At 40.5% G+C, this 21,459-nt stretch overlaps 1 long non-coding RNA gene across 1 annotated transcript; it reads right to left on the bottom strand.

Annotated features, from left to right (window-relative positions):
• Positions 1 to 85: 85 nt before the first annotated feature.
• Positions 86 to 20,857, bottom strand: LOC135555899 (uncharacterized). The gene is made up of 3 exons (XR_010457914.1): positions 20,775 to 20,857; positions 15,430 to 15,615; positions 86 to 1,580 (listed from the first exon to the last, which is right to left on the bottom strand). It is a non-coding gene; the product is annotated as an uncharacterized LOC135555899 (long non-coding RNA).
• Between the last annotated feature and the right edge of the window lie 602 nt (positions 20,858 to 21,459).

The raw sequence follows: 21,459 nt of genomic DNA on the forward strand, positions 1-21,459 counted from the left end.
GGTCGACAGATACAGAGTTACACATGCAATAAACAAACATACAGTCAATAATACAGTAGAACAAGTATACATACAGTGTGTGCAAATGAGGTAGGATAAGGGGGGGGGGGGGTAAGGCAATAAATAGGCCATAGTGGCAAAGTAATTACAATATACCAATTAAACACTGGAGTGATAGATGTGCAGAAGATGAATGTGCAAGTAGAGATACTGGGGTGCAGAGGAGCAAGATAGAACATTTTGTCTCTGCAGCCAATAGTAAGGCCTCAAAAAAAAATTGGTCAGAGACTGCGCCGTTGGCTGGGGGGGGGGGTATCCTATGGGAGACCGTGGATATTCATCTCCCACAACAAACTGATCAACTCACACAGGGGAGAAATTCGGCATGAGACAACGTTCAAACATAGCGGTTCTTCCTCTAAAAGTTACGAGTTTATGCTGCGACCGTTAGTGGTAGATGGTAGCATTCTGTCATTGCACCACACTATCACAAGGGGGAGTTAGATCAGCGTTCTATCTGTAATCTAAACTGTGGCACAAATTGACAATCTACTCGTAAATTAATGGAGGCGTTTCAGTCTGACAGTCTCTTCTCTGGCACTAGAGTCCTGCATTAGGCAACAACAACAAAAAACTGTCGCTGGTTATTTTAGAACTTGGGAAATACAATGGGGAATTTCACTTCACATGTGGACTAACGATTTTCGAAAAATAGGCACAGTGGGCTTTTTGTTTCTCTCCCTCTAAAAACTGAAATTAAAACACTCAATTACAAACACGCTTTATTACAAATTAGCATGAATGTCTCAACCCATGTTCAAGAATGGCTTTTTTCCCTTTATTCAGATTACAAGCGATCACTTTCGGTTATTTTGAAAACAAAATCTCCAAAACCACGTTATAAAAAAAAGAAAAACAAGCAATAGAAAGTTGGTTTCAATTTAAGTAAGGAACTTGTCTGTCGGCCGGCCGTGCATTAAAAGACCAAAATTGGTTAAAGACAATTGTGAAAAATATAAATATATAACAGTTTTATTTAAGGACCAAAAAAATTGACAGCTGGACCATATAGATTGCAAAATAGTTGGGAAGAGATTTTCGATGTACCGATTCAACGGCACATGGTTTATGAATTGACAGGCAATTTGTTTGTTTATTATAACCTACCGCAGGCCTAAAACCTATGAGTTTAACCTTCTGAATGAATGATTATATTGATAATAGAAGGTTACCTCTTAATAAGTTCTGAGACTGTTATCCAATGATGATGATGACGATTATTATGAATACTATTACTGCTGAATGAAAGCACATGGGGACTGGTCTTGATAAATCAAAATCAGATTTTTTATTTGGAAATGTTAGGATTCTTTTGCACTTCACTATCACAATATTAAAAACGTTCAAATGCATTCATGAATTAAATTGCTTTAGCCGACATGTTGCTGTTCACCTGATGAAGGTTCACATGGGCCCAAGTTTCTTCAACTCTCTTTCGACTGATGAGAGCGATGTTGATTGCCTTTGCCAATCGCTCATAATCTTCAAACATCAGTGAGTAGATGGCTTGAATAGTCTCGCTGGAAATGGAATACAATGTAGAAATGGGCATCATACAGTGAAGACCAGCAGTTCATTTATTTAAGCATTATTAGGCCTGGAGTTCTTTTAAGAATACAAAAGAAGCCCTTGACGGGCTATCAGCAGGACAATAGACTCTTACAGAGTGCACCAAATGCACTGTTTTCTAACCACATCTCGAAGGACCCAAAACAAATTACTATGGGAATAAATATCACTGAATTACAGAAATATTGGAATAAAGTAGGCAACAAATTGTTGCTTACTGGAACACCAAAAGTCATCCAATTGTTATAATAGGATTCGAAGCAATATCCTACCCGTGTGTGGTCAACTATTTCAGCACCGTTTCACACCGCTCTGAGACAAGCAAGTCTACTTAATAAACATATACATTTTAAAACAGTTTTTTTTATCGAATTCAATAATAAATTGTACTGTAGATGCTTCAGTCAGTCAGACTTGAGTACTATTGTAAAGTGTTGCCTAAAGGCCAAAATGGGCAAACTTGCAATGTATTCGATGCTGAAGTACTCTAAAACCAGATTTGCCCCAACAAAGAAATGCATCAACCCCTATAGATATTTGAATTTATTATTAACCCTGAAGTATAATTGTATAAAAGCCCCTTAGATATTAATTTAGAATCCTCTAAATTTAATTTGATCTACTACCGTACAAGGACATTTTATTGATCTGCCAGTATTTTCATTTAGAGATTCCAATTATTATTGGATTATTCACTTTTGTTAAGATCAGACTGTTTTAATTTGATATGTGCGTTTTCGACCAAATGTAAGTCAGAACAAATACTTATTTCACTTATACTATTCCTGTTGCTCTTGTTATGTAAATACAAGAAATGGTGTATGTAGAGGGGGTAACTTTCTTCACCAGTTCCCTTACCATTGTGTACAATTGTGTGATTAGCAAACCAGTTGGTGTAACCGTAATGTTAATTCTCTTGAGGAATTATGGCGTATTCTCATTGTCCTGTTGATTTTGTCAAGACTGCACAGAAGCTTAATAAACATATGCATTTTTTTAAATCGAATTCAATAACATTTCTACCATGGTAGATGATGCATTTTTGGTTGATGGCCAATACTAAAAGCAGTCAAATGCATTTGTGAATTCAATCGATTTATTTAATTATTTAAGGCTCCTTTCTCTTCTCTGTGCTGTAGTTCTTTTCAGAATAAAGTAGGCGAATGAAGGCAAAAAATTATTGCTTACTGGAACACCCAAAGTCATCTAATTGTTATAATAGGGTTTGAAGCAAAAGCCTACCCACGTGTGGTCAACTATTTCAGCAACATTTCACACTGCTCCGAGACAAGCATGGGGATTGGTCTTGATAACTCAATTTTTATTTTTATTTTCACTGAATCTCCATTTGGGTATTGGTTAGCCTACAATTACGGTATGGAAATGTTAGGATTATTTTGCTCTTCACTCGCAGTCACTTAGGAGCCTACTCCCGACCGGTCACGATGTACAGCGCCATATTTTCCTAACGGAAACCTTGAGGGTTTCGTTTTTGGTTTTTCTTGGAATAGAAACACCAAAATATTAATTAAATTAATTAAGCTAAATTTCTTAAAGTCAATCCAATATACTATGTTCTTACAAAAAAGGTTTTAAACTCAAGTACAGCCCATATTAAAAACAGTCAAATGCTTCTCAAAGATGCACTCTGGTGGTCAAACTAGCACTAACTAGCATTAACGGCAACAATGGCTGACACAAATAGCGTGCAATAGAATTCTGTGGCAGCCCACAAGCTGTGCTGCAAATACGGCACAACTTTTAAAGGAAGAACCACCGTACTGCCCAACAATATACTGTGGAATCATGGAATTCCCACACAAGTTAATAGAATGGCATCCCTTGCTTTACTAGCATAATAAAACACTTGTAAGCAAGTGGTAATTTCATTCAAGGCGGTGTGTGTTTGAGGGACAGTGAGACACAGCTACAGTGTTCCCCAGAAGACAGTTAATTCCCCCCCCCGTAAATCATCCAGCCATCTGTCTCCAGAAACAACAGTGATTCACCTCATGACACATTACAATGACAATAATCAGCATGTGGAGCGTACCTCATACCTACTGTCTACCAACATGATGATAAGAGAGGGAGACCACGTCACATACAACTGGAGAAAGAGAGAGATTGAGAGAGAGCAATAAGCCTGCTGTGCTGTAATTAAGACGGGGGTGTCTGTGATGCTACAGTAGTACCAGGGTGTCTGTGATGCTACAGTAGTACCAGGGTTTCAGTTATGAAATTGTGGCGCCAGACATTTGACCTGCAGAATTTTCATTTACTGGACATTTGAGAAATTTACCAGACCCATATGGGTGCTTAACCTGATCAGGGAGACCACCCACGGTGCTCAGAAGGACAGAAATCACATTTAGATCATGGTAATTCATCTTAACAGAACATTCAAGTCGAGGATGCAAGGATGTGCGGCCCTTTCCTTGCACTTTGAAGACGTTAGAATAACTGTCCACATTTTCTTTTCCTCAGCCAACAAGACAAGTAAGGAACAGCAAAAATCACTAGCCTATGCAAAGCCTGAGTTTCAAGTTTGGGGAAGCACATTTCCCCCATAAAAACGCAACTTTATAATAACGCCTTCCATGAATCATCGCATTTGCAGACTTATGTAAGATTGCCTACTATTCGTAATGTGATGAGTAGTTTAGACAGTCATAACTTAGGCTAATAATATAACTCATTCACTGTTGGCAAAAAAATGACCGCTCAATGCATGGCTGAAAGCGGATAGTGTAGAGACCTGCGCTATAATCAGATACTTCTCATCTTTCCTTGCACGGGAAAAACACATTTCATGCTTATTTTACTCAACTTTGACTGGAGACATTAGCAGAATCTTTTTTAATGTGACAATTGACAGGGTAGCCTACTGTGCTGACACTGACAAACAGACCAATAAAAACAATGTTGTCCATATAATAGGCCTACGAGAAGGGGAGACACAAATAGAATGACGTCTGTCTAAACTGGAGGAAATTGTCCAAAAACAAACTTAAGAGGCACTGACCCAACAACGAGTGTGAATATGTGCCGTGAGCACCGGGGATATGGCCGCCGCTCTCCGCTGGTGCCAATAAGATATGCCTACTGTTATTCACTCAATTAAGCGTAGAATTTGAATAACTAAAGGACATGAGTATATATTCATTGTCTTCTCTTTACAGCATTAGCCATTTGTATTCCAAAGTATGTTTTTCTGTGATTTAATTTGGAAATATTGCGCTATTACTGGCTGGGCCTATACTTTTCAATGATAGGTGCAACTCGACAATTATCTATTTGGCATTTGCAGCACCAATTGCGCGAGCTGCCTTTCCGATTACAGGCAAAGTGACTCTAGGCAAAACATCTGTTTCTTTCTGTAAGGCTAGGGGAAGCTAATGATCCTCTGTGGCCAAGTCATGCTTTTAGTAGCCTATTTGAATGATTGTGGTTATGTATAGACAGGAGTAGGCTAATAAGCCTATTTCATTTTGTCAATTTAATTCACTTACGGAAAGCTTCCCCGAGCTTTATGGAGGCGCCACCTATGAGGCTGTCAATCTACTATCCACCATAGTAGAAAAGTTGACATTCTATTGATCAGTTTGTCGAGAAAGAAATAGCCTTAACAGACTCTGGGACGGTAGATCCCAAACTCATACAACCAGTAGGCGTATGCTTCATAAAAATATATATATACATTATTATTTTTATTTTTACTTCACCCTGACAATTGGCCGGTGCCGATTTTATTTATCGTCCACTTCCTTATATATTTTTAAATGGACAAAAGCCGGCTACTACCAGCTAACAAAAACCCTGAGTAGCACACTGAGCTCAACCAATTGAATGACACCCCTGGGGCACATTTACCTCATGGCTCCTAGGCACAGATCAGGGCTCTGTTCAGGGGGAGTGCAACATCACAGCACAAAAAAACAGAGATGCTTGTTCTAGGTCCCAAGAAACAAAGAGATCTTCTGTTAAATCTGACAATTAATCTTGATGGTTGTACAGTCGTCTCAAATAAAACTGAAGGACCTCGGCGTTACTCTGGACCCTGATCTCTCTTTTGACGAACATATCAAGACTGTTTCAAGGACAGCTTTTTTTTTCATCTACGTAACATTGCAAAAATCAGAAACTGTCTGTCCAAAAATGAGGCAGAAAAATTATTCCAGGCTTTTGTTACTTCTAGGTTAGACTACTGCAATGCTCTACTTTCCGGCTACCCGGATAAAGCACTAAATAAACTTCAGTTAGTGCTAAATACGGCTGCTAGAATCCTGACTAGAACCAAAAAAATTGATCATATTACTCCAGTGCTAGTCTCCCTACACTGGCTTCCTGTTAAGGCAAGGGCTGATTCCGCCACTTTGATATATCAGCTGATGAAAGAAGGGCTATATAAATACATTTAATTTGATTCAGGTTGAAATGTATTGTGTGGAACATATATCGTCTTCTGTCAGACCATTTGTTCACTGTTCAATTGACCTAAATCACCTGATTGTGTTGTGCAAGAGAGATTGAGACGGAGAGAAAGGGAGATGGAGGGAAAGAGGCAAATTAAGAGACACAGCAATGGAGAACGAGATAGAGGGAAGGAGATTAAGAGAGTACAGTTACATGCACACAATAATAGTATAATAGTAATAAAGATTGTATAATAGTTCAGATGAATGACTTCTCTAATAATCCTGTGTGTATGACATCTGAAATCAGGCTGCCTGATGGGACTTGTGATAAAATCAGAAATATCTGCAATCAAAATCAACGCTCAACCACAGTGACCATGTTATTTTTGCAAAGACGAATCGATTCTGAGATTGGACAAAGTTAGGATGTGAAAACTATTTCTAAGAGGCATACTGATGTTTTTTGGAACTCACTTCACTTGCGCTACCGGTGAAGGCACACACCCAGATCAAACATAAAGCTGGAACGCCGATTAAGCAGTGTACTAATAATATAAACTTTTGTCAGAAAACCAGGTTTCAAATCGGCGTATAATTACTTTGATTTTGGCCTTATACCGATTAAGATAAGCTGAGTAAAGTGTTTGCATGACTAATGCCATACTCGGCCTTCTGCCATAATCAGTTTAAAACTCAATTAGTTTGCATGTACAGTGCATTCGGGAAAGTATTCAGACCCCTTTGACCTTGTTACGTTAAAGCCTTAATCTACAATTGATTAAATCACCCCCCCCCCCCTCAATCTATAAACAATATACAATTAAAAAGCAACATTTTAGGATCTAATTATCAGAGTAAGAACTTGGAGACTATGAAAGCTTAAACCAAGTTTTTTCTTCCCAAAGGATTGAACTGCTGAATCGACAAAAACATGGTTACAATAGAGGTGGTATATGTACCCCACTTTGGGTGGAGTCTACTCCTTCTCGCTAAACATTGCATCTTTATTGATAGGCAGGAAACTAAGTGATGCGGGCAATACACTTTTCCTTCTCCCTTAACGTGATCTGACCTCGACCCCCTTCATCAATAATCCATTACTTTCTCCCCTTATCAATACCTACCACATATGATTGTTTTCCCTATACTCAGTACATTCCAAGCTTAAATTGCACCCACCATATACCTTTCTCCAACAGATAACCATTAACTTCTGGTGAAGACCCTCTAAACCACTGCACTCAATATTTCAATAGAATACCTGATAAGTAACCCAATTTCAAGTTTAGGAATCCATCACACACTTGGCAGTGATTACAGCCTCGAGTCTTCTTGGGTATGATGCTACAAGCTTGGCACACTTGTATTTGGGGAGTTTCTCCCATTCTTCTCTACAGATACCCTTCCCCAGATCTGTGCCTCGACACAATCCTAGAGCTCTATGGACAATTCCTTCGGCTTCATGGTTTGATTTTTGCTCTGACATGCAATGTCAACTGTGGCACCTTATATAGACAGGTGTGTGCCTTTCCAAATCATGTCTAATCAATTGAATTTACCATAGGTGGACTCCAATCAAGTTGCAGAAACGTCAAAGGAAACAGGATGCACCTAAGCTCAATTAAGTGATTTATGAAAACTTGTGTAAATAGGGCATTTATTTTTTAATTAATTTTCAAAATATCTAAAAACCTGTTTTAACTTTGTCATTACAGAGTATTTGTGTATAAATTGATGGGGGAAAACATGTAATTAGTTTTAGAATAAGGCTGTAACTTAACAAAATGTGGAAAAAGTCAAGGGGTCTGAATACTTTACGAATGCACTGAAAACGTACTCAGAGAGCGATAAAATGCGAGAAAGAAAGAGGCAGAGAAAGAGACACTCAGAAGGAGAACGAGAGAAGGGCAGCAAGGGAATGCTAGCCTCCAAGGGAGCGCGTGAGTGTGGAGGAGTAGTGGAGTGAACCACACTGCCAGGCTGGGGTCAGACACACACACAGGGAACAGATGTGTGGAAGACAGAGGTCTTGGCTCCCTTCCTTCCTCCCTGTAATACAATCTTCACCCCCACCGCACTAAAACACATACACTTTAAAATGGCAGTGCAGTTAAAAAACATGATTTTCCTGAGTAAAAAAATATATATATAGGGATGGAACTTTTGTCCCACATCATGACGTCACAATTTGATTTGATTAAAACAGACCAATGACTGTTCATCTGGTTAAGGGGGTGAGCTCTAGACGATCCTATCAGACAATCAGCGCTGTGTATATAAATATCTTCACATTTGTTTCTCAACACCCACAAGACTGGGCAAAAGAGAATCGGGCAGGACTAGGCAACATATTAAATGTATGTTTGGCGTGATATTTCAAATAATGGTATCGCAAGAATCAAGCTTTTTGGTCTCGTCTCCTTCCCATTTACACACATACAAACACAAGCCCCTGCCACTCACAACAACAAAGATGAAAGATCACTTCTTCCTCTCTGACAAGAGCTTCAACTCGCTATTTGCTTTCGGAGGTTTGGTCCAACAGATTTGGGCATATGGACACCGCAACACACATACATTTTACTGTGATACAGGAGTAGTTAACCTTTCTAATGATACCTTTTTTTTTAATGTCTCAACTCCTCAAATTGGGCGCAGATAAGACTACTAGAAATGGGAGTATCAATGAACATTGATTCTGGAAAATGAATGCAGCGTCGTGCGCTGCAGCATAACTAGCAGCATTTTAGCCAAAGACATATACTAGCTGTCTGGTCTGTTTCAGAAATCTACAAGAAACATAAATCACAATTATGTAAGTTATTGGCAACTGGGTCTCATTCTGAGAAATAAGGTAGGCCACTTGATTTCAATATCTGAACAAAGTGGACAGGCTCACATGCTGTTCAAACAGTTGAGGACTGACAGAAGGGTGTGTTCATAACAATTCAACTACCTTATTAGTTAGCAAATAGATCCAAGTTGGCTAAAATTGAAATAGAAAGATCAGCTGGCTACTCACTAGCACGTGGGCTTGTGCTTGAGAGATAGAAAATTAGCACAGGTCTCAATCTATAATGCCTGCAGTGCTACAACAAGCAACGGACATAAATCTCCCTAGAAAATATTCCTATTCATGAAAATCACAAATGAAATATATTGAGACACAGATTAGCCTTTTGTTAATCACCCTGTCATCTCAGATGTTCAAAATATGCTTTACAGCCAAAGCTAGACAAGCATGTGTAAGTTTATCGATAGCCTAGCATAGCATTATGCCTTGCTAGCAGCAGGCAACCTTGTCACGAAAATCAGAAAAGCAATCAAATTAAATCTTTTACCTTTGATGAACTTTGGATGCTTTCACTCACGAGACTCCCAGGTAGATAGCCAAAGTTCATTTTTTCCCAAAACATTATTTTTGTAGGTGAAATAGTTCCGTTTGTTCTTCACGTTTGGCTGAGAAATCGCCCGGAAATTGCAGTCACGAAAATGGCGAAAAATATTCCAAATTAGCTCCATAATATCTACAGAAACATGGCAAACGTTGTTTATAATCAATACTCAAGGTGTTTTTCAAATATCTATTCGATAATATATCCGTCGGGACAATTCGTTTTTCAGTAGGACCGATTGGAGTAATGGCTACCTCTGTATTTTACGCGAGAGTCACCCTGGGAGCCATCAGGTGACCACTTACGCAATGTAGCCGCCTACGGCTATTCTTCAACATAAATGCGTAAAACTACGTCACAATGCTGTAGACACCTTGGGGAATACGTAGAAAGCATAAGCTGGTTGATAGCACATTCACAGCTCAATACGGACTCATTGGAAGGCAGCGCTTTAGAAATATGGCACCCTTCCGGATTGGATTTTTCTCAGGCTTTCGTCTGCAACATCAGTTCTGTTATACTCACAGACAATATCTTTACAGTTTTGGAAACGTTAGAGTGTTTTCTATCCAAAGCTGTCAATTATATGCATATTCTAGCATATTGTCTTGACAAAATATCCTGTTTATAACGGGAACGTTCTTTTTCCCAAAAATGAAAATACTGCCCCTAGAGTCGCAACAGGTTATTAACAAACTATAGTTTTGGCAAGCATTTAGTTTGTTAATAACCTGTTGCGACTCTAGGGTAGTATTTTCATTTTTGGAAAAAAAAAACAGATAGGAAATCTACTTTGTGCATGACAAGTCATTTTTCCAAACATTTGTAGACAGATTATTTCACTTACTGTCACACTGTTACTGTCACAATTCCAGTGGGTCAGAGGTTTACATACACTAACTTGACTGTGCCTTTGAACAGCTTGAAAGCTCCAGAAAATTGTCATGGCTTTAGAAGCTTCTCATAGGCTAATTGACATCATTTGAGTCAATTGGAGGTGTACATGTGGATGTATTTCACTCAATGCCTCTTTGCTTGACATCATGGGAAAATCTAAAGAAATCAGCCAAGACCTCAGAAAACAAATTGTAGACCTCCACAAGTCTGGTTAATCCTTGCGAGCAATTTCCAAATGCTTGAAGGTACCACGTTCATCTGTACAAACAATACTTCGCAAGTATAAACACCATGGGACCGTCATACTGCTCAGGAAGGAGACGCATTCTGTCTCCTAGAGATGAACGTACTTTGGTGCGAAAAATGCAAATCAATCACAGAACAACAGCAAAGGACCATGTGAAGATGCTGGAGGAAACAGGTACAAAAGTGTCTATATCCACAGTAAAACGAGTCCTATAATCGACATAACCTGAAAGGCCGCTCAGCAAGGAATAAACCACTGCTCCAAAACCGCCATAAAAAAAGCCAGACTACGTTTTGCAACTGCACATGGGGACAAAGATCGTACTTTTTGGAGAAATGTCCTCTCGTCTGATGAAAAACAAATAGAAATGTTTGGCCATAATGACCATCGTTATGTTTGGAGGAAAAAGGGGGAGGCTTGCAAGCCGAAGAACACCATCCCAACCCTGAAGCACGAGGGTGGAAGCATCATGTTGTGGGGGTGCATTGCTGTAGGAAGGACTGGTGCACGTCACAAAATAGATGGCATCATGAGGAAGAAAAATTATGTGGATATACTGAAGAAACATCTCAAGACATCAGTCAGGAAGTTAAAGCTTGGTCGCAAATGGATCTTCCAAATGGACAATGACCCCAAGCATACTTCCAAAGTTGTGGCAAAATGGCTTAAGAACAACAAAGTCAAGGTATTGGAGTGGCCATCACAAAGCCCTGACCTCAATCCTATAAAAAAATGTGTGGGCAGAACTGAAAGTGTGTGTGCGGGCAAGGAGGCCTATAAACCTGATTCAGTTACACCAGCTCTGTCAGGAGGAATGAGACAAAATTCACCCAACTTATTGTGGGAAACTTGTGGAAGGCTACCCAAAACATTTGACCCAGGTTAAATCATTTAAAGGTGCTACCAAATACTAATTGAGTGTATGTAAACTTCTGACCCACTGGGAATGTGGGAAAAAAAAGCTGAAATAAATCACTCTACTGTTATTCAGACATTTCACTTTCTTAAATTAAAGTGGTGATCTTAACTGACTTAAGACAGGGAATTTTTACTAGGATTAAATGTCAGGAATTGTGAGAAAAAAAACTGAGTTGAAATGTATTTGGCTAAGGTATATGTAAACTTCCGACTTCAACTTCCCGAGGCAAGCTGACCCCACGTAACCCTCCCATTCAATGAAGTCACAAACACACACTACGAAATGAGTTCACAAGCCTAGGACGAGCCTACTCAATAACCATTTTCCCATATCTGTGAGATAAACCCCCCCCCCCCGAGCACTGATTTCTATACTGTTGTCTCGAAGCGACCAGTAACAGATGTGTCAGATCTGATTTCACACATACAGCCAGTCTAGGGATGTGTCTCAAATGGCACCCATTATTTCCTATATAGTGTACTACTTTGACGAGGACCCATAGGGTTCAAGTCAAAAGTAGTGCACTGTACAGGGATTATGGTACCATAGGGCTCTGGACAAAAATAATGCACTTTAGGGATTAGGGTGCCATTTTAGACACCCCCAAGGTCCCCTTCTGTACTGCAGACACTGTCGTTGTCGTCCCCCATCCCAGACTGTCCACGTGCACCCTGACCCAGCGACAATACAGCAGCTGCCAGAGTGACAAAGCTCCAACTTCACCCACTCAGGGAGGCTGGAGTTGCGTCCTAAATGGCACCCTATTCTTTTGGGCCCTGGGCAAAAGTAGCACCTTCGAAAAATAATCAGGGCCCTTGACGTTTTCCACATTTGTGAAGTTACAGCCCAATTCTAAAAGTGGATTTAATAAATACAAAATCCTCATCAATCTACACACAGTATCCCATATTGACAAAGCCAAAAACAGGTTTAGACATTTTTGCAAATCTATTAAATAAAAAACAGAGATACCTTATTTACATAAGTATTCAGGCCCTTTGCTATGAGACTCGAAATTGAGCTCAGGTGCATCCGGTTTCCTTTGATCATCTTTGAGATTTTTCTACAACTGGATTGGAGTCCACTTATGGTAAATTCAATTGATTGGACATGATTTGGAAAGGCACACACCTGTCTATATAAGGTCCCACAGTTGACAGTGCATATCAGAGCAAAAACCAAGCCATGAGGTCGAAGGAATTGTCCGTACCACTCCGAGACAAGATTGTGTCGAGGCACAGATCTGGGGAAGGGTATCTGTAGAGAAGAATGGGAGAAACTCCCCAAATACAGGTGTGCCAAGCTTGTAGCATCATACCCAAGAAGACTTGAGGCTATAATCGCTGCCAAAGGTACTTCAACAAAGTACTGAGTAAAGGGTCTGAATACTTATGTACAATGTAATATTTTAGTTTTTTATATATACAAAATTAGCAAACATTTCTAAAAACCTGTTATTGCGTTGTCATTGCGGGGTGGTGTATAGATTGATGGGGGGGGGGGGGACACTACTGAATCAATTTTAGAATACGGTTGTAACGTAACAAAACGTATAGGGAAAAGGGTGCCATTTTGCCATTTGGGAACGCATCCGGGCAGAGCTAAGACGATGGGCCCTGCCTTGCCTGCCATTCTGAAGCTGAGGGAAGAGACGGACTGGGGACTAGGTTTGGGCGATATTACGATAGCATTGTCTTTCGATGGTGATTGACAGTTATCGTCGATGGTGACATAATGTGACAGACGATGGTTTAGCCTATATCAACTTGACTGGCGCTGCGCAGTAAGTCTCACGTCGCACAGCAGGACAGCACACAAGAGACATTCAAAGTAATTTGCCTATTGTTATTTGCTATATTGCCTATTTCCATAAATATGTTATATAACATTATATAATTTTTCCCAAATTTCCACAAGAGAATAATGTAGGCCAGACAGAGCATCGAATACCACCAAATCAGCACAAAAATGTCCAGTCAGAAAACATTGTTTTTGTTGGATGCATAGGTATTTAGGCTCCTATAGAATTTTTTTTTTCTTGCCTGATTCCATTTTCTCAGTTGTTGTTGTTGTTGTTCCAGGTTTCTGTTTCCCTGTTTATTTTATTTTTTTCACTCTCAAAAATCCAACTTTTCAAAATAGAAAAACAACTACATTGGATGTTCTAAGTCCACAACCATGCATAAACCACATCAGGAGACCGAGGGCTATTCAATGAGAGAGAACAAAACAATATCCTAGAGATTTTTTTTCCAAGTTTAAGCTTATTAAGAAAGAAAATATTTATGCGAGCCGGGAAAATCCTTGCATGAGAAACCAAATGGCCAACAACCTATCCTCCTACTTGGCCAACCATAAAAACTTTAAGACAAGTTCAAATTAGGAACCGTAGCTTCCTTCCCAAAATATTAAGGTCTTGTCCTAAAGTCCTTTCAAAAATAACAAGAATGAAATTCCATAGCCTACGCATAGGCTACTTATTTTCAATCAGAGCTTTATGAGACAGACTAGACAATATACATGTTTCTATTGTTTTATGAGGCAAATACAGCAATTATTATCCAGTTCTAAAGACAGTAGGCCGCTTCTATTCCGCCCATGATGTAGGCCTATAACCTATATAACCTATAACCTAGCTTAAGTCAGCCCGTTCCTCAGACGGTCACTGCTACATCATGTGGGCGCCAGACACACAGACACACAAACCTGTTCTGCTCCTCCACCAGAAAAGAATATTAGAAAAGATTTTCCATTGCATTCACTTGCCAGACTTTCTAATAAACATTATCGTTCATCATGATTTCTCCAGTAGCATAAATGTATAAAACATTTTTGGGGGGTGGCCAATACGGGCGATAGTATCGTATATCACAATGTTTTATGGGTACATAATCGCGATAGGACAAAGGTTGACATCACCCAACTCTACTGAGCACTCACTGCAACATTGTCATGGGTGGGAGAGGGGAAGAGGAGGCTGCCTGGGACTGGCTGCCCGCATTATTAGGGGGGGATGGGAGACAGCAGCAGAGAAACACACAATTCAAATGGTATTTGTCAAATGTGTCGAATACAAAAGGGAGTAGACTTTACAGTGAAATGCTTGCTATGAGCACTTTCCTACAATGCATAGTAAAAAATGTAATAAGTAACGCAAGAGGAATAAAATACACAATAATTAAACACGGTCTCTCTCTCTCACACACACACACACACACACACACACACACACACACACACACACACACACAGGAGATGAGAGTGGGCCAGGAGGAGGAAGCGCCTTCAGACTTCAGAGGCCATTAATCATGTGGGCAACAGAGCAGCCAAAACCAACAGGGACTCCAGTCGAGGAGACAGCCAGCCAATCTGCTGGCTCTGGGTGTGTGTTTGTGTGTGTGTTTACGTGCCCAGACTGTAGTATGAGTGCGTGTGAGATGTGCGTGTGTGCAAGGGCGAGAGGTATAAAGCAAGTGATGGAGAGGGGATGCAGAAATAGAATAGTACACTGAAGGACAAAACCAGGAAAACAAAGCCCTTTCATATCCTTGCGCCAGGCACCCATCTCATAACAAGAACATTGTGAAACTCAAAACAGAACAAAACACGAAGGCGAACACGCCTCCCGTCTCGGGGTCACTTTAGCAGACATACACAGGCTGCCATGTTATTAGATAGATATATGTCATGGAAGCGCTCCACTGCAGAGCTAGGTCTTGTTCAGTGGAGCACTAACTACAATCAGTGGTTGTATTGGACAAATTCAGGTATTAGCCTAATGCCTCCCTGTTTCACTTGAATTCAAAACACTTTCTCCCTACTGAACACGATCCAGTACACATTAGACATGGCCAGGGAAGCTATACTCTCCCTCAGTCAGGGTTCCAGAGGAAAAGATACTAGTACGTTAGATGATAAACTTACATGTGTATCTCTGTGTGGAGATCCTTATACGAGAGTGCATCTCCTCTCCGGCCTCATTCAGCAAAGGGAGCTGCCGCGTGGGCCGGCCCGTTACCCGATCCAGAGAAGAGTCCCCTTAGAGACGCTGGCCAAGGCCCAGCTAATAGTTCACAGAGCACACTGCTGACGAGGAAAAGGGGGGTACACCTGGGAAGAGAACAGAGAGGACAGTCCATGAGAACACCAACGAGAGAGAGAAGCAAACAGGATGCACGCACAAACACCCTACGGTCTAGACAAATCTGGGTCGCATTCAGGAAGGTGCAACGTACATGGCAGATAGAGATGTCACCAGTAGAGCCGACATGATCCACACTCCACATATAAGAGGCATGTGTGTTATTCTAATACGTACGCCTACATCCGATTCACAACGGCCCTAAACATTGTTTCATGCTGAATGCAGCCCAGACCTACATACTCTGGTCCTGGCTTGGCACACATGATGCAATCAGACTGCTGTTTTTAGGCAATGCCACCGAAGAAACCAAGGAAAGGTGTGCAAGGGGGAGTCATGCAATCTCCAAACATTGGCAATAAGATGTCCTTACTATAGAGCTCAGTGACTTTAAACGTGGCACAAGTGAGTTTGTCAAATTTCTGCCCTGCTTGAGCTGCCCCGGTCAACTGTAAGTGTTGTTATTAAGTGGCAACGCCTAGGAGCAACAACGACTCAGCCACGAAATGGGAGGCCACACAAGCTCACAGAACGGAACTGCCGAGAGGTCCAAACTGCCTCCGGAAGCATTGTCAGCACAATAACTGTTTGTCGGGAGCTTTATGAAATGGGTTCCCATGGCCGAGCAGCCGCAAACATGCCTAATAACAGCCAATGCATTGGACTCTGGAGCAGTGGAAATGCATTATCTGAAGTGATGAGAATCCTACCTGTCCAAATGCATAGCGCCAACTGACTCCCGAACAGCTAATCAAATGGCTACCCAGACTATTTGCATTGCCCTCCCAAGCTGCTGCTACTCTCTATGCATAGCCACTTTAATAATGCTACCTACATGTACAAAGTTACCTTGACACCGGTACCCCCTGAATAGCACCTCTATTGTTATTTACTTCTGCTCTTTAATTATTTGTTATTCTTATTGCCAACTTTTTTTCAATGCTAAGTAATCATTTCACTGTAAAGGTCTACACCTGTTGTATTAGGTGCATGTGACAAATACAAATGCATTCGAAAATTTGGTCTGAGGCTGTTTTTTATGGTTCGGGCTAGGCCTCTTAGTTCCAGTGAAGGGCAATCTTAACACTACAGAATAGTGACATTCTAAACGATTCTTTGCTTACAACTTCCCTGTTTCAGCGTGACAATGCCCCCATGCACAAAGCAAGGTCCATACAGAAATGGTTTGTCGAGATCGGTGTGGAAGAACTTGACTGACCCGCACAGAACTCTGACCTCAACCCCATCGAACACCTTTGAGATTAATTGGAACGCTGACTGAAAGCCAGGCCTAATCCCCCAACATCACTGCCCGACCTCACTAATGCTTGTGGCTGAATGGAAGCAAGTCCCCGCAGCAATGTTCCAACATCTAGTGGAAAACCTTCCCAGACGAGCGGAAGCTGTTATAGCAGCAAAGGCGGGGACCAACTCCATATTAATGCCCATTATTTTGGAATGAGAGGTTCGACGAGCAGGTGTCCACATACACTACATGACCAAAGTATGCCGGGCACGGCACTACTGAAAGGCTTTCATGGAATGGTATATGAGGGAGGTGTGACGAGTCAACAGTCTAGATGGTAGTGCTTCTACACCTGCATTGCTTGCTGTTTGGGATTTTAGGCTGGGTTTTTGTACAGCACTTTGAGATATCAGCTGATGTACGAAGGGCTATATAAATAAATTTGATTTGATCATTATCTAGATGCAGTCAATGTTCCAGGAGCTGCTTTCAGACAATTTCATGAGGGAGACAGATAGAAAATCCATATGAGCTGTTCAATATTAGACTAGTTTATCTAATAAGACTATTTGTATAGTTTCTCCATAACATGATGGTACTAATCAAGACTGTGAATCATTATTGATTAATGAATCATGATTAACGTGAAGAGGTTGAACTTAAGCGCTTTCGTTTATCCAATAAAATGTATGGATTTTATTGTTCGCTCCCTGTCCATACCCCTCCATTCAGAGGTAAAACCTACAACTAGGCCAAGGATGGAGTTACCATGGTTACTCAACCACAGAGTGTACCCACAAATTTTTGAGGAGGGCAGGTAAGAAAGATAGAGGGCAATTTCATAGTAACAGAATGATGCTGGACTAGTTTGGGTTTTTTTTCACAGAAAATTTGTACTAAAACTAATTTACTTGAGTGCAGATGCAATGTCTGGTAACAGAATGATGGCTTTTGCTATTTGTGCCGTCATTCTATTACCAAAATTTGCATCTGCACTGTTCAAGTAAATGTGTTACATTTTCTGTGTAAATTGTAAAAAGTAATTATTGTGCATAAAGTTGTATGGTTTGTTAAACTTCGTAATCATTGTTTTTTTTGGCAGTGTATTTTAAAAGAGACAAATCTGAGTCTTATTTTCACAACTAAGAGCGTTGAAGTGTGGGGTTCAACTTCTCTGCTGTTTTGTTGCCCTGACTACCAAACCTGTGCACATACTGTGTGCGACTGTGTGAGAGCGAAGTGTTGCATCTCTTTCATCTCAATAACCTAGTCAATTCATTGATGCTTGGACCTGCTTTGATGAAAGTTCGAGACATTGCAAGCCAAGAAATTGTGAGATACGGCATTCCCTTGTAAGAGTTTTTGATTGCAGATAGACAGGCCTAACTAAGTGCACGGTCCTGACTGTCTGCCTGGTAGTCAACCTGCCTATACTGTGTCCCTCTTCTCTCTCAGTCCCTAGCAAGCTATGAAAGATGTAAGTGTTCTCGAAAATACGGCTACTAATCAGTTTCCTCCGGTCCAAAAATACTGAATCGTAGGAGTTATTATTTTGGAGTCGACTATCCACCACTAAGTCATCATAGTTATAACAGTTGGAAAATGGCAGCGAAAGGCAAGCGACAGCAGCAAAGTTCTGTACGGCAATAATTTGAGAAGTTAAATGAGAACGAAATGCAAACTTTACGAGGGACAGTAAATGGTAGTACAGGTGCACTGCTTAACCATTTGAAAGGGACGCACCGTGAGACCTAAACCAATGCTGGCAGTAGCAAAGCTACATCGTGAATTCACGTGGAACTGTATGCATTTTTATTTTATTTTAATGTGAACCCGTTAAAAATAGCAGTTTAAACGTTAAGAAAATGTGTCCATTTGTCACATCCCAAATTAATTTATAGCTAACTTTCTCGCTCAAGTAATACTGTGAATATTTAGCATGCATTTTTCTAGAAATCATTTGTTACATCCTACTTTTGTTGCTAGGCTGAACCGTCGAGCGGTCACACATTTGACTTGATTAAAAGGGGGTTAACCAAATTCTCCTGTTCTCCCTCAACTCCCCTCCCTGTCTTTCAAACCCCCTTGTGTGTACAGTACATTTTATTGAATTCTTCCTCACCATTTCCACTGCCTTTTGACACAAATCCGGATGCATTTGGTACCAGCGTAGATAGATATGAATGGACATAAACACACTAAAGACTCCATAAAAACAATTAAACTTAACCAATAACGTTAGTGGTAAATGCAATTGACTGTCAGAAAAGGTATGCAACAGAGTACTATTAAGTGGGGCTGTATGTGTACTTATGGATACAAATATGTGGCCTGGACAACGTCAATACGTGAAATGCTTGTTCTGAACCTAATCAGGGGATACTAACGTTATGCCAAAGTCAAGAGTGATCAGTCAAAACGAAAATACAGTGACGACAGCAGCAGCGTAACTCATTTTCACGAAAAACAATGCTAAGTTACTGTACTTTGAAATACACCAACAATGTTCACTATATGGTTGAGATTTCAGACGAACAAAATATGCCAATTCGGCTTGTTTCCTTACAGGTAGCCTAGTGGTCAGAGTGTTGGACTAGTAACCGAAATCCCCGAGCTAACAAGGTAAAAATCTGTTGTTCTGCCCCTGAACAAGGCAGTTAACCCGCTGTTCCTAGGCCGTCATTGAAAATACGAATTTGTTCTTAATTGACTTGCATAGTTAAATAAATAAATAAAAATGTTATATAAAACGTTCGCTTCTCTTCAGATCACACAAAATGGCGACTGCAAGCAAGCAGCTCCAAGTCCTTATTCTAAATATCAAACGCCTTTTCAAATGTTTTGTTACCATCTTACTTTAGTGACAACTGCATAAGTGCAGATATCACGGTTTCGCCAAATCGAGAAAGAGAACACGCTTAAATCGACGTCTCGTCAGGTATACAAAGAGTCCAGTCCGAAGCAGCTAACGTTAGCTAGCTAGCTAGCTAGCTAAATTTACATCACAGTTGTGGATCCTTGGCGTAGTTCCGAAATATTACCTACTTCAAATGCTGTTGAAGGAACGCAAATGGCGTATGTCACGTCACTTGTCATCATTGTCAAATTGACAGGCCATATGTAAGAGGTAAACACGTTCATCCTCGTTAACATCGAAAAGTGGCAATTTGTTAAAAATCCAGCTAGTTAGCGAGTTAACGTTAGAACTGAAAAGCATGCGTTTCTTGCGTATCTCTTCTAGAATGTAAGCGAACTACGTAACAATGTTAGTACCAGTATTCCAAAACGGTTCGGTAGTCTCCCACATATCATCCAAAACAACAAGCTGAGCTCAAATGAAAACGCAACGTCAGTTGACTTGCTAGCTAATCAACTAGTTGTCAAAATACTGTTATGTTGTTTAGCTGGCTAACTACTATTCAGTCAACGACCAGTGGCAAGTGATAGCAAGGTAGCTAGCTTGCTGGGCATTCTAGCAGGCTAGCTAATACTAGTGAGGAGGAGGGGTAGCTAGTTGATACAGTTAGCTTAGATAACGTTAGTGTAATCGTGTGTTGAGGCCAGTGGAAATCCAAATTGATTAGGTTGTGATGTAATCAGGACAATAGCATAACGTTAACACTTAATGGTTCATTTTTTTTGTTCGCTTAGTCAGAGATATCAGAAAATGATAACGCAGTTAACGTTAGCTTGTTTAATTCCCGTGTCTCAGTACCAGGCCTCCAGACGACTCGCTCCCAATAGGCGCACGCTACGACGACCTCAAAAACGACGGAGTCCTTAGATTTTTGCTCACGCAGGAGCTTCGTGTGAAATACAGTGCCAACTAAAGGCTTTGCATTCACACTGTCATTTAAAAAAATAAAAACTCATTCGTTTTACCTCGTTTATTCGGTTGTCAAGGTGCGCGGGATCTTTCTTTCCCAGGATCCAGAACAAACACCTCTCGTCGTCGGTGACGTCATGCGCAGACAGAACGTGAAGTACGTAACGCCGTTTGCATCAGTTCATTGCTATACCGTACATTTTAGTTTTCACAATCCTATGCACTGTATCACAACAAAAATAATCACGCTACACATTTTCAGCTTCTTCAGTGGTTTATCTACTTCAGTTCCTTATACCACATGGCAAAGCAACGCACAAGTGTATACCCAAAAGGCTCAGACTTGTTTGTTTCCATCTACACGGGCACATGCTCTCACCTGCGGGTCAAAGCCAGGCAACTGCTTCTTTTGAGCTTTCGTTTACTTAGCAATAGCTAACTGTGAACTTTAACATCAGCTGTTCTGATTATGCAGAGGTGTTGATTCTTTCATTTATCTTAATACATGTAAAGGAATTCTGGGATTACTAGTAGATGTAAAACCTGAGCTGTCAAGAGGTCGAGGAATGGACTAATTGGACAAACTTGTCTCACTCCTCTGTTGATTTCAAATATAGGTGATGTATCACGTTTTACAGAGCTATTACGTCCATTGTAAAGAGTTCTTATCGATTTAATAAAGAAATCAACAAATGTAAAAAAGTGGGGGGGTATCAAACATCATAGGGTCACCATCAAGTA

This window comes from Oncorhynchus masou, chromosome 15, assembly GCF_036934945.1.
Source record: "Oncorhynchus masou masou isolate Uvic2021 chromosome 15, UVic_Omas_1.1, whole genome shotgun sequence".
Taxonomy (NCBI): domain Eukaryota; kingdom Metazoa; phylum Chordata; class Actinopteri; order Salmoniformes; family Salmonidae; genus Oncorhynchus; species Oncorhynchus masou.